The 13706-nt window shown below is 51.1% G+C and overlaps 1 protein-coding gene and 1 non-coding gene across 3 annotated transcripts in view; one reads left to right on the top strand and one right to left on the bottom strand.

Moving 5' to 3' along the window:
- The window catches only part of EML1 (EMAP like 1), a 194813-nt gene that overhangs the window by 159103 nt on the left and 22004 nt on the right, over positions 1-13706 (bottom strand). The window lies entirely within an intron of this gene.
- On the top strand, positions 2725-2796 carry TRNAC-GCA (transfer RNA cysteine (anticodon GCA)). The gene has a single exon. It is a non-coding gene; the product is annotated as a tRNA-Cys (tRNA).

The following is a 13706-nucleotide window of genomic DNA, read 5'->3' as shown; positions in this document are numbered from 1 at the left end:
TTGGAAAACCGTGACTCCCAGTGGACAGGCCGTATTTTCAAAGTAAACACTCCAGAATGATGGATTGCACGTTGCTTCCTATAGAAACTCAAAAGCCAGCCTCACTCTGTTACTGATAGCCCTGCTGTCTCCAAGCAAACACTGGTCCCCTCTCCTTTTTATAAGGAGAGCCCTGGCCATTTGTTAGCATGTTTGCTGCCTGGCAACACGGGGTTGTGGATATCTGCTGGCTTCATTAAATTTTAAACATTTTTCCTTGCCAAGTGGAACAAATTATTGATGTTGATTTGGGTGGATATTGAACACTGTCCAATAGAATTTCAATGGTGAAGAGGTCAAGCCTGGTTTTTAAGTCTAAAAGGATGGCCAAACATTAAATATTGTTTGAACGTAATGACTGGCTTATCCTGCTCTTGATAAGCGTCCCTAAAATTTGTAGTAAATCTATGTGTGATTAAAAAAAAAAAAACATCGATTGAGTTCCTCAAAAAAATTAAGCATAGAATGACCATATGAACCAGCAATTTCACTTGTGGCTATAAACTCAAAACAGTTGAAAGCAAGTAGTTGAACAGATCGACATTGTATGACCTTGTTCATAGCAGCACCATTCACAATAGCCAAAGGCTGGAAACAACCCAGGTGTCTGTTGACAGATGAATGGATAAACAAAATATGGTACAGCATGAAATGGAATATTACTCAGCCTTTAAAAGGCAGGAAATTCTGATACATGCTACAATACAGATGAAACTTACGGACATTATGCCAAGTGACAGGCACAGAAAGACAAACACTATGTGATTCCACCCATAGGAAGATCTTAGAGGAATCAAATTCACAGGCCCAGGAGTCCCCATACTGGCATATACCCTGAGAAAACCATAATTGAAAAAGACACGTGTGCCCCAAGGTTCATAAGGGGACTATTAGAGGATCGCTCTTTACTCTCCTTTCTCCACACCTCAGTGGGTATGATGGTTCAATTTCTGTGTCAGCTTGATGGAACTAAGGGTGCCCAGATCACTGGAAAAAGTATTTCTGAGTGTGTCTGTGAGGGTATTTCCAGAACAGCATTTGAGTAAAGAAACTGGCCTTAGGAGGGATAGGTTAGGAGTTTGGGCTGGACATATACACACTATTGTATGTGAAACTGATAAACAACACAGACCAGGACTTTCCTGGTGGACCAGTGGTTAAGACTCTGTGCTCCTAATGCAGGACGCCCCAGCTAGACCCCCGGTCAGGGAACCAGATCCCACATGTTACAACTAAAGAGCCTGAAAGCCGAAAGGAAAATCTTTGGTGCTGCAACTAAGATAAAATAAAAAATATAAAAAACAAACAAAACAAGGGCCTACCTCTAGCACAGGGAACTATAATAAATACCTTGTAATAACCCATAATGAAAAAGAATCTCAAAAAGATGAGACACACATATACATGTGTGTATAACTGAACTACTTTGCTATACTACTGAGACGAACACAACAGTATAAATGAACCATGCTTCAATAAAATAATACAAGTTGGCCTTGCCTAGTGCAGGTGGGCACCTCCCAGTTCACGGGGGGCCTGAATAGAACAAAAAGTGGAGGAAGGACCATTCACTCTCTCCTCTTGACCTGGGACACCCAGCTTCTCTGCCCGTGGACATCGGAGCTCTTGACTCGGGCTGGGACTCACATCTCCTGGGACAGACAGGTCTCAGGCCTTCAGGCCGGGACTGAATGACGGGCCCAACTCTCCTGCTTCTGAACCTCACAGATGGCAGATCACGGGATTCCTCGACTCCGTAACCAGCTGAGCCCATCCCTGTTAGAAATCTCCTATTTCCCTCTCTATAACCCTGTTGATTCCTCTAGAGAACCCTGACTAACCCCTGGGCTCTCCTTGCCCAGCTGCCGGCCGTCTCCTCCTGGAGGAAGCGTCTAAGGCCCTCAGTTGACCCGCGATGTTGGCACGATGCACGGGGTAGCCCTGCCCTCCAGGGAGAGCCTCCAGGGTCAGTAGCCTCCCGGAGCCAAAGCCTCCCTCGCCCGGCCCCTCCCCACCCGGCGGATTTGTGTGAAGGGCGGGCAGCGATGTCTCGGGTCCTCGGTGTCCCCCACTGCTCTAAGCGGCCCTCACATCGCTCTCCACGCTTATGTGTGATGTACAGCTCTGCTGAAGCCCCCGGGGGCTAAGCAAGGTGAACGCGTGTGAGCACGCTAAGCCGCTTCAGTCATGTCCAGCTCTGCGACCCCATGGACTGCAGCCCACCAGGCTCCTCTGGGATTCTCCAGGCAAGAATACTGGAGTGGGTTGCCATGCCCTCCTCTAGGGAATCTTCCCGACCCAGGGATTGAACCCACATCTCCTTCCTGTCCTGCATTGACAGGTGGGCTCTTTGCCACTAGGACCACCAGGGAAGCCCAAGAAATGTGAATGAAAGTGAAAGTGCAAGTAGCTCAGTCGTGTCCAACTCTTTGTGACCCTGTGAACTATGCAGCCCATGAAATTCTCCAGGCCAGAATACTCGAGTGGGTAGCCTTTCCCTTGTCCAGGGGATCTTCCCAACCCAGGGATTGAACCCACATCTCCCACATTGCAAGGGGATTCTTTACCAGCTGAGACACAAGGAAAGCCCAAGAATACTGGAGTGGGTAGCCTTTTCCTTCTCCAGGGGATCTTCCCAACCCAGGAATTGAACCAGGGTCTCCTGCATCGCTTCCCTGCAGGGCTTCCCTGGTGGCTCAGAGGTTAAAGTATCTGCCTGCAATGCAGGAGACCCAGGTTCGATCCCTGGGTTGGGAAGATCCCCTGGAGAAGGAAATGGCAACCCACTCCAGTATTCTTGCCTGGAAAATCCCATGGAGGGAGGAGCCTGGTAGGCTATAGTTCACGGGGTCACAAAGAATCAGACACGACTGAGCGGCTTCACTTTCACTTTCTCCTGCATCGCAGGTGGATTCTTGACCAACTGAGCTATCAGGGAAGCGCTTAGTAAATGCTAAAATCAGTTGAAACATCTGTGCAGCTTGGTGGAGGATCAGGAGAGAAACCCCAGCCTGAGGGTCGTCTGGAGGACACCCGCTCCACCCCCTGGGCCCTCGGTGGCCACGGGCACTGCTCCCAGCACATCCCTGGGGTGGGGGGTAGGGCGTGGCCTTGGCTTTGGTGCTTTCCCAGAACAACACGGGGAGCCCGGCTGTGGGTGTGCCTGGGGTCTGCCTCCTTCAGCCTCTGAGACCCATCCGGGCGTCCACCTTTCCTTCCTTTTTATGGTTGAATAGCAGTCTGTTGCACGAAAGTACTGACTGCGGGTCAGTTATATTGTGGATGGACATCTGGGCAGCTTCCAGTTTGAAGTCATCATAAAAGTGCTGCCGGGACGTCCCTGGTGGCCCAGTGGTTAAGAATCTGCCTTCCAGGGCAGGGGACTCAGATTCAACTCCCGGTCGGGGAACTAAGATCCTGCAGGCTGCAGAGAACCAAGCCTGTGGGCCGCGGCTATGTGTGCTGGAGCCTGTGCTCTGCAATTAGAGAAGACCCCCGGGCCCTGCAAGAAGACCCAGTGCTGTCAAAAATAAATAAAATCTTAAAAAGAAAATTAAAAAATAAATAAAATAAGGGTGCTGCTGTGAACATTCTTGTCTTACAGTGAATACGTGTATTTATGTCTCTCTTCACACACACACACACACACACACCCCTACTTACATACATGTGCATACATCATGCATACATACCCAGGAGTGAATTCAGCTTGAGCAGATAATCTCAGTCCTTCATAATGCCTCCAACAGGCCTCACTCTACCAGCACCAGGCGTGAGTTCCAGCGGCTCCAGAGCTTTGCCAGTACTTGCATTTCCACTCAGTGTCTAAAACAAGCCAAGCTCATCTAGAGTGAGAAGTCTGACTGCGTTTGCCTCTGGGGGGTGGTGACTGGACGGGGTGCCAGGGGCATTCAGGGGCTGCAACGCTCTGTCTCTTGATCGGGGGTCAGATACTGGTTACAAGGGTGTGTTTTCACAGTGTCAAGCTGTGTTTTCACAATCTGTACACTTTTCTGTGTGCAGTGGTCAATGTCAGTTAAAAGTTCATTGCTGTTGTTCAGGCGTTCAGTTGCACCCGACCCTTTGCGACCCCATGGACTGCAGCACTCCAGGCTTCCCTGTCCTTCATCATCTCCCAGAGCTTGCTCTAACTCATGTCCATTGTGTCAGTGATGCCATCCAACAATCTCATCCTCCATCATCCCCTTCTCTTCCTGCCTTCAATCTTTCCCAGCACCAGGGTCTTGTCTAATGAGTCGGCTCTTCACATGAAGTGGCCAAAATATTGGAGCTTCAGCTTCAGTATCAGTCCTTCCAATGAATATTCAGCATTGATTTCCTTTGGAATTGACTGTTTTGATCTCCTTGCAGTGCAAGGGATTCTCAAGAGATTCTCCGACACCACAGTTTAAAAGCATCAATTTTTTTGTGCTCAACTTTCTTTATGGTTCAATTCTCACATCCATATGTGACTACTGGAAAAACCATAGCTTTGACTACACAGAGCATTGTTGGCAAAGTAATGTCTCTGCTTTTTAATATGCTGTCTAGGTTGGTCATAGCTTTTCTTCCAAGGAGCAAGCATCTTTTAATTTCATGACTACAGTCACCATCTGCAGTGATTTTGGAGCCCAAGAAAATAGTCTCTCACTGTCTCTACTGTTTCTCTATTTGCCATGAAGTGATGGGACCAGATGCCATGCTCTTCATTTTTTGAGTGTTGAGTTTAAGTCAGTTTTTTCACTCTCCTCTTTCTCCTTCATCAAGAGGCTCTTTAGTTCCTCTTCACTTTCTTCCACAAGGGTGGTATCATCTGCATATCTGAGGTTATTGATATTTCTCCAGCAATCTTGATTCCAGCTCATGCTTCATCCAGCCCAGCATTTCACATGATGTACTCTGCATGTAAGTTAAATAAGCAGGGTGACAATATACAGCCTTGATGTACTCCTTTCCCTATTTGGAATCAGTCCATTGTTCCATGTCCAGTTCTAACTGTTGCTTCTTAACCTGCATACAGGTTTCTCAGGAGGCAGGTAAGGTAGTCTGATATTCCCATTTCTTCAAGAATTTTCCACAGTTTGTTATGATCCACACCATCAAAGGCTTTAGAGTAGTCAATGAAGCAGAAGTACATGTTTTTCTGGAACTCTCTTGCTTTTTCTATGACCCAATGGATGTTGGCAATATCATCTCTGGTTCCTCTGCCTTTTCTAAATCCAGCTTGAACATCTGGAAGTTCTTGGTTCACATACTTTTGAAGTCTAGCTTGGAGGACTTTGAACTTTACTTTGCTAGCATGTGAAATGAGTGCAATTGTGTGGTAGTTTCAACATTCTTTGGCATTGCCCAATCTTTGGGATTGGAATGAAAACTGATCTTTTCCAGTTTTGTGGCCACTGCTGAGTTCTCCAAATTTGCTGGCATATTGAGTGCAGCACTTTAACAGCACCATCTTTTAGGGTTTGAAATAGCTCAGCTGGAATTCTATCACCACCACTAGCTTTGTTTGTAATGATGCTTCCTAATGCCCACCTGACTTCACACTCTAGGATGTCTGGCTCTAGGTGAGTGATTACAGCATCAGGGTTATCTGGGTCATTAAGATGTTTTTTGTTTAGTTCTTCTGTGTATTCTTGCCACTTCTTAATATCTTCTGCTTCTGTTAGATCCATACTGTTTCTTTCCTTTATTGAGCCCATCTTTGCATTAAATGTTCCCTTGAAATCTCTGATTTTCTTGAAGAGATCTCTAGACTTTCCCATTCTATTGTTTTCCTCTATTTCTTTGCATCATTCACTTAGGAAGGCTTTCTTATCTCTCCTTGCTATTCTTTGGAACTCTGCATTCAGATAGGTATATCTTTCCTTTTCCCCTTTGCCTTTTGCTTCTGTTATTTCTCAGCTATTTGTAAGACCTCCTCAGACAACCATTTTGCTTTTTGCATATTTTTTTGGGGGGGAATGGTTTTGATCACCACCTCCTCTACAATGTTATGAACCTCTGTCCATCGTTCTTCAGGCACTCTATCAGATCTGATCCCTTGAATCTATTTGTCACTTCTACTGTGTAATCGTTAGGGATTTGATTTCAGTTATACCTGAATGGCCTAGTGGTTTTCCCTACTTTCTTCAATTTAAGTCTGAATTTTGCAATAAGGATTTTGCAATCTGCCATTTTGATTACATATATAATAATTAGAAAAAAAAGTTTATGGAAAAAAGTAAACTTAAAAACTATCTGGGGCACAGGGGTCATTATTGTCCCTCTTTTAGAGACGAAGATGCCGAAGATCAAGGTCATGACCTGGTGCTGAGTTCACCGTCACAGTCAATTTACATGAAGCCTCTTTCCTGGCGCATCCCCACATGTGTTCCATAAGTGCATCATTTCTACCTCCACGGTGTTTCTCTAGCTGGTCACCAGTTTCTGTTCATGATACTCTTCAGGCTGGATTTTGTCACCCTCAAATTTCATGCTAAGTTTGCCCTCGATTCTAACCCAGTGTGATCACTGTGAATACTCATTCTCTGGTCTCCCAGGCCACCTCCCAGCCGTAGGCTCAGTATCGCACGCAGATTTGATAAGCGTGCCTTCCAAGAGTCCTTCCAGGCCCTCCTACAAACGTTGGGGATCTTACTCTGTCTGGGAAGGGGCGCCCGGTGCCATAACATCCAATGAGAACTCTGGCCAGACTGCCATGGACTCAGCGTCCCATGCTGGTCGGTGTCTGACACCCACCCTTGTCTCCGCCAGCCTGCCTTCTCCCGAATTATCTGCCAGCGCGCTATCAGGCAAACAGTCCTCCATTGACAAATATTGACCCAGCACCTCCTACGGGAAGGCCCTATGCAGGCCATGGTAGGGATAGAGAGTTGGACTGAACTTGGCGTCTTGGGAACTCACAGCAGCAAAGTGATTGACTTTGAACTCTGGAGCCAGACACAGTGTTAGTCGTTCAGTCGTGTCCTGCATTGCAGACAGATTCTTTACCATCTGAGCCTCCAAGGAAGCTCCCAGCCTGTGCTCAAATCCTGCCCCTGCCCCTCAAAGTTTGGGTGACTCTGCCCAAGTTACTCAGCCTCTCTGAGCCTGCTTCCTCATCTGTTAATAACAGTGCCCCAAGTGGTGTGATGAGGATTGGGTGGGTTAGCGACTGCAGAGCTCTTCCTGCAGAAAAAGTCCTCATAAGCTGTGGCTGGCGTCGCTTGTGATTCCTCGCGTCTCCGTTTCCTGCTTGCCCCAGGGTCAAGCCTTGGTCGTTTCTGTGGCCTTCGGGCAGAAAAGAGTGAGACTCGCTCCCCAGGCACCCGGGCTAGATGTGTTTGAATCCCAGCTCTGTGCTTACTGGCTGAGCAAGACACTTCTGCGCAGCCTAAGATGGATGCAGGGCGGCTCCACACAGGGACCATCGGCCCAGGATCGGGGCTTGCTCCGTGAGGCCAAGGTTAAATGGGCGGCCGTCAGCGTGTGCTCAGGAGCTGATGGGTGCGGATCCGTCTTCAAGGTCTTTACCGGGGGGCCCGGGGAGAGAAGCCCGTTTCGTGCTGCTGGAGGCTAGTGGGGGTGAAGGAGGGACGGTGGCTAGACGGTCATCCATTAGCCACACAATGTATGGAGTAAATTAACGAAAGGCTCTAAGTCATTTCCTCTGAGCAGTGACGTTTAAAATCCTGCACGGTAATGCCCGACATAATGGACTGATTTCACACATAACGTTTTGCAGTCATTAGAAGCAGTGACTGTGGACACAACACAGCGAAGTGGGAACCTCAGCCCAGCGCTGAGAGGAAGGGCCAGGAGATGCCATTCCAGGGGCCGCTTGACTGACAGCCCTTCTCAGAGCGGGAGGGAGAGATGGGAGGCCCATGTGGCCGGCAGCGCTGGGCTTCCAAATAAAGGGACTAGAGCAGATTTCATTTTCTTTCTTTTTTTTCTTCATTTAATGAATTTTCTCTGTAGAGGCTTTATTTCTTTTCTTTCTTTTTTTTTTTTTTTAGTTTATTTTTAATTGGAGGATAATTGCTTCACAATATTGTGTTGGTTTCTGCCGCACGACAAGGTGAATCAGCCACAAGTCTACATATATCCCCTCCTTCCTGCTCCTTCCCCCCAGCGCCAGCCCATCCCACCCTCGAGGTTGTCACGGAGCACCGGCTTGAGCTCCCTGTGTTATACACAGCTTCCCATCAGTTACCTCTTTCACACGTGGTGATGTATGTTTCAGGGCAGCTGTCTCAGTCCGTCCCACCCTCTCCTTCCCCACTGTGCCCACAAGCCGATTCTCCGTGCCTGCGTCCTATTCCTGCCCTGCGCACAGGTTCATCGGTACTTGGTTTCATTTCTTATACACATTTGGAAGTTGACTCTTTGAAAAACTGGACTGGTTTAAGCCCAGCCCCTGAGCTCCTGGTCCATGAATGATGATAGTGTTTTTCAGGGGTTGGCCCTGGCCCTGCAGCCCATGAAGATGGTTGAGGCTCAGCTGGGCTGGAAGCAGTGACCCAGTGCGGGTGGGCGTCCTCCAGACCTGCAGTGCCCACTCTCAGCTGAGGCCCAGGACAGGTCCTTGCCTCTCTGTCTGAGGCCTGGACCGTATGATGGGCTCCAGGTTCCTGCCCAGGCCGCTGGGAGCTCAAATGAATGGAATGGTCACACCTGGTGGCCGTGCTGCAGGACAGGGGCTGGCAGTCACAGCATGATCGCTCAGAAGAGAAACCTCCTGGTCCAGACATGCAAGGCCGGCAGAGCTGTGGTTGGCAATGCACCGCATTGCCTTGGGAGGCCGAGACGGGCTCTGGGGGTGAGGGCCTGTGCTGGGGGAAGCAGAGCTCCTTTACCCCTTCCTGCTGGAGAAACCTGGGCCCACCCTGAGTCCTGGCCCAGTGCTTATTGCGGGAAGCTGGTGCCACCTGCCCTGAGCTCACTCCTATCAGGAGGACCGTGAGTGCTTTCAACGACAGGCAAATTACACAATTGGGCGTCAGCTTCTCAGTTTCTGGGGCCCCAGTAAAGTCCGAGTTCAAAGTCCAAGATGTATGGGCCTGAAGCAAGTCTCCCAGGCGAGCGCAGGCCTGCTCTGACCCTGATGGCCCCTCTAGACCTGCCAACCTTGCCGTCAGAGAAGCATCAGGCATGTGAACTCCAGACTCTGAAAACCAAGGTGCTGTATTTTAACGGAGCTAGAGAGGCATTCTGCAAGTTCATTGTGATGGGGAAGGAGGGAGGCGGAATACTTGCTTTACAAGAAGTCCTCAGGAGTAAGGCAGGACTGAGCCAGTCCCAGCCTCCTCAGCCTCGCCAGGAAACCTCCGTATCAAATGCATAATTTATGAGGAGGAGCCTATGCATATTTATGAGCTCACTGCCTTCCAAGGCCAGTGGCTGTCTGTGAAAAATCCTCCCGTAATGAATTATTGCATGAAAGAGCTGTGGAAGCCGAGGGCAGGCCCCCAGTCCTCAAAATTACTATGGTCACTAAAGCTTGCTTTGAAGAAAATGCTTCCAACTGTGCCTGCCTTTGGTCAAATGAGGGGAGGGGGGCATCCCAAGAGGTGCTGGTGGTAAAGAACCCCCTTGCCAATGCAGGAGACATAAGAGACGCGGGTTCGATTTCAGGGCTGGGAAGATCCCCTGGAGGAGGGCATGGCAACCCACTCCAGGATTCTTGCCCGGAGAATCCCACGTACAGAGGAGCCTGGCGGGCTGCGATCCATAGGGTGACACAGAGTCAGACACGACTGAAGAGACTTAGCCTGCATGCATGACCTTAATGAATCGCCCCTCACGCGCCACAGCTCAGGAAGGACAGACAAGAAGTTTGCAACCACACGCTGTCTGTCCCTCTGCAGCAGAGAACATCCACACCTAAACCAATGCACAAATGAAGGCGGCGTTGTGCAGAGAAGGGAGGCTCCACCACAGAGAACACCTAAACCCCCGGGCTGCATAGAGCAGGGAGCACCAGCAGCATTTCAGGGAAACAGAGGCAGGTCTCCATTCCCCAGAGCAGCCCTCCATACCCAGCAGGTGGGACTCGAGACCAAGTCCTCCCAAGCCTCTGATCACAGACTAGCAAGAGCCTGAAATGCCCTCTGGCCAGTTACCATCCTTTCCGGGCCTCCGTCTTTCCCATCTGTTGACTGGGGAGGCTAATCCCTCCTTCCATCGACTCTGAAACACACTTTTCACATGTAAGCACCTTGGAGACAGAAGCGTGCCCTGCCATCAATGTCTTGATTGGGATCAGCATTTGAATGGCAGGGTTTCCTCTTTCTTAGTGGTCTGGGAGAAAACATGTGTGTTATAATCAGTAGCGCTAGTGGTAAAGAACCCACCTGCCAAAGAAGGAGACGCAAGAGATGCAGGTTCGATCCCTGGGTTGCAATGATCCCCTGGAGAAGGAAACGACAATCCACTCCAGTATTCTTGCCTGGAGAATCCCACAGACAGAGGAGCCTGGAGAGCTACAGTCTACAGGGCCGAAAAGAGGCAGGCATGACTGAGGAGACTTAGCACCCACACACAATTAGTGCATCCTAAGTGCTGATGGCGCTGATTTCCATCCCAAAGGAGATCAGTCCTGAATATTCATTGGAAGGACTGATGTTGAAGCTGAAACTCCAATACTTTGGCCACCTGATGCGAAGAACTGACTCATTGGAAAGGACCCTGATGCTGAGAAAGATTGAAGGCGGGAGGAGAAGGGGACGACAGAGGATGAGATGGTTGGATGGCATCACCGACTCAATGGACATGAGTTTGAGTAAACTCCAGGAGTTGGTGATGGACAGGGAGGCCTGGTGTGCTGTCGGCCATTGGGGTCGCAAAGAGTCAGACACGACTGAGCGACTGAACTGAACTGAACTGAGGCTCTGATGAAATACAGCAGTAAGCTACCATTTACTAAGCACCTACTGTATGCCAAGCACAGGGCTCATCCCTGAGTACAAGGGGCTGGCACATAGTAGGTGCTCAATAAACATGAGTTTCCTCCTCTTCTCAGTCCTAGGGAGACAGGGAAGCCCCGCTTATCGCTATCCGATTGAAAATCGGTTCATGAAGCTCCTGTAAATTCACAATTGTATTCAGGGAGCTTCGTGGCCTTTGAAGCTTTAATTAAGCACCAGTTGAATTTGGACTTGGGGTGGGAGAGTTGAAAAGTTTTCCTAAACGAGTCACAACCCAATTAGCATGTTACTCATGAACCCCAAGACACTGATTCATTTCGTATTCTGGCTGGCATTTCTTGCTTACAAGCAACTCACATGTGACTCAACTTTGATTTTGCTATTAAACATTAACCAGCACACTTCCTCATCCCAATAAATGTCATTTTGGAAGCCTCCCTGCACCTGAGCGTGTGCGCCCGTGAGTGTATATTCATATGTGCGTGCGTGTGCCCTGGGGTGAGTTCACCCTGGAGGACCCTGGGGTGTACCACACAGAGCCTGCCGGCCTGGCTTTGTTGACACATGACCTGTGCTGTCACCTAGGGCCCTGTGCTCACTTTAATGTTCTGCTTGAAATTCTTAGTAAAGCTTGAGCAGGGACACACACGTTCATTCTGCACCAGGCCTGGAGAATTGGGTAACCAGCCTGGGTGTACATGTGCGTGTCTGCATGTCTGTGTGGGCGTGAGTCCATACAGATGGGGTGCAGGCCTGTGTGAGGACGTGTGCAGTGGGGAACTGGGAAAGTGGATGCGAGGGGGCCACCGCGTGCCAGAGGGGGCCGGAGAGCGCGGCCCACAGCCCACATGGAAGCTTCAAATGCAGATTCCAGGGCCCTGAGTGTGCCTCAGGAATGCAGGACTTCAGAGAGGCCCTCCCTCGAGGTGACTACAGACAGTTTGAGAACCACCGGCCGTAGGTTTTAGGCACTGAAAGTCAAGGCCGTGACCCAGCAGCATGCTTTAAGGATGTGTTTAGAACCTCCTGCAGCTCAAAACCATCTCACCGTCCACTTCATCGTCTGAGTTCAGGTTCCCAAAGGGCCAGCAGCTCACCAGGAATGCCAAGGAGCCAGGAGGCTTCTTACCACGGGGAACCCCGCCCAGAGCCTCCCTCGGCATCCTGGGCCCTGAGCCAGGCAGTGACTCATGCCCGAGCAGGACAGAGTGGCCTTGACCACCAGCCCTCCCCGCCCATGCCCCTGCGTCGGCAGGGTGGGGCCACGGCTGCCCCTGCTGTGACTTGGGTTTATCAGCGTGGGTCCTAGAGCGGGCCCTGTTCATCAGTGCCTGTCCTTGCCCGTGTTCCTGGCCTGACCCCTCCACACACTGAGACTCCCCCTAAAGAACCAGTGATTGGCATTGGTCAATGGAAGCTGGTGCCATCAGAGATGCCACCTCGAGAAGCCCAGGGAAGGTCCTCATTGTACCCGCCTGGGGCCCTGGTGGCACCTGGTGACCCCACCAGAATAACTCCATGCCCAGGCTCCAACTCACTGAAAACCATCCCAGGTCAAGACGCTGCCCGCTTGCTGAGCTCATCACGGCTGGGAGAGGGGCTGCAGGATAGCAGGCTGCTGCTGCCCCCGGGCACCCCCGTGAGCTCGCCAAGCTTCAGTTCCCTCCCCTGTGAAACAGCCCCGTCCCTGGGCCGGCCTGGACCCGGGGCCTGGGGCCTGCCCCGCCTCCCTCAGGCCACACCTCCTCCAGGCAGCCCCTGCACCTCTCAGACCCCCAGAAGCATCTTAGTTTCCCATCCCTGCCCCGTGGGGGTGAGGGATGGAGTTCCCCCGGTAAAGGTCCTCAAGCTTTGGGTGGCGGGGACCAGGAGGGCCCCCTGTTTCCCAGGAGGGAAGTGGCCCCAGCATGGGGAGGAGGCTGACCCAGCACCACACCCCCAGCCTGAAGCCGTCACGGAACATTTTCTGCTGCCCCCGCCCCATTAAAAGCTTTCTTCCATAGCTGCCACTGCCAAACACCTATGGTGTACCAGGCACCCTGCAGGCTTGCCTCTGGAGCCTCTGAAATGATCATAAGAGGTAGGCAGGGATATCACAGATGAGGCAATGAGGGCTCAGAGAGGTTAGGCGTCCTGCCCGAGGACACACAGCTTGTGAGACCCGAGATTGAAAACCCGGGCCTTCGCAGGGACTCCTTGCCTCTCTAAGCAGCGTCAGCCTAGCCCCGAGCCCCCCTGGGGCTCTGGGGCTCCCACCCCACCCGAGGCTGCGTAGCTCCCGTGGGTCCTCCCTTGGCTCCCTGACACAGCCCAGGTGGCGGGGAGCCAGGCCAGAACTTCTATTATTCACGTCTCTGTTTGCCAGCAGGGACCTGGCCCAGAGGGCCCCCGCTTTGCCAGGAAAGATAAGGCGTGGACACCTGACTCGTCCTCCTTTGCGCTCCATCTCGATTTCCCCGAAGAACACGACGGCCTGTTGTTCCCGGCCAAGCGCAGGAGGCAGGACTGCCCTCTCCTGAAAGGCAGACCAGCCGTCAGCAGGATTACAGGGCTAGAGTTACGGCTTTTCCTGGGGGCCACCTGTTCTCTCCTGTAACCCTGCATGGGCACAAGGAGTGGGTGCCTGCCTGCTGCGGGGTCTCGGGCGGGGCTGCCTTGGCTCCCAGGAACCTGGCTTCACATGAAGCCCATGAAGCCCAAGCAGCTCTTTGCAAGGTCGGTGCTTCGAGTCCTGTATTAGAGGTGAAGAACCCGAGG

This window comes from Dama dama, chromosome 13 (assembly GCF_033118175.1).
Source record: "Dama dama isolate Ldn47 chromosome 13, ASM3311817v1, whole genome shotgun sequence".
NCBI classification, from domain to species: domain Eukaryota; kingdom Metazoa; phylum Chordata; class Mammalia; order Artiodactyla; family Cervidae; genus Dama; species Dama dama.
The sequence above is the reverse complement of the archived record's forward strand: the minus strand, read 5'-3'. Positions and strand labels throughout refer to the sequence as shown.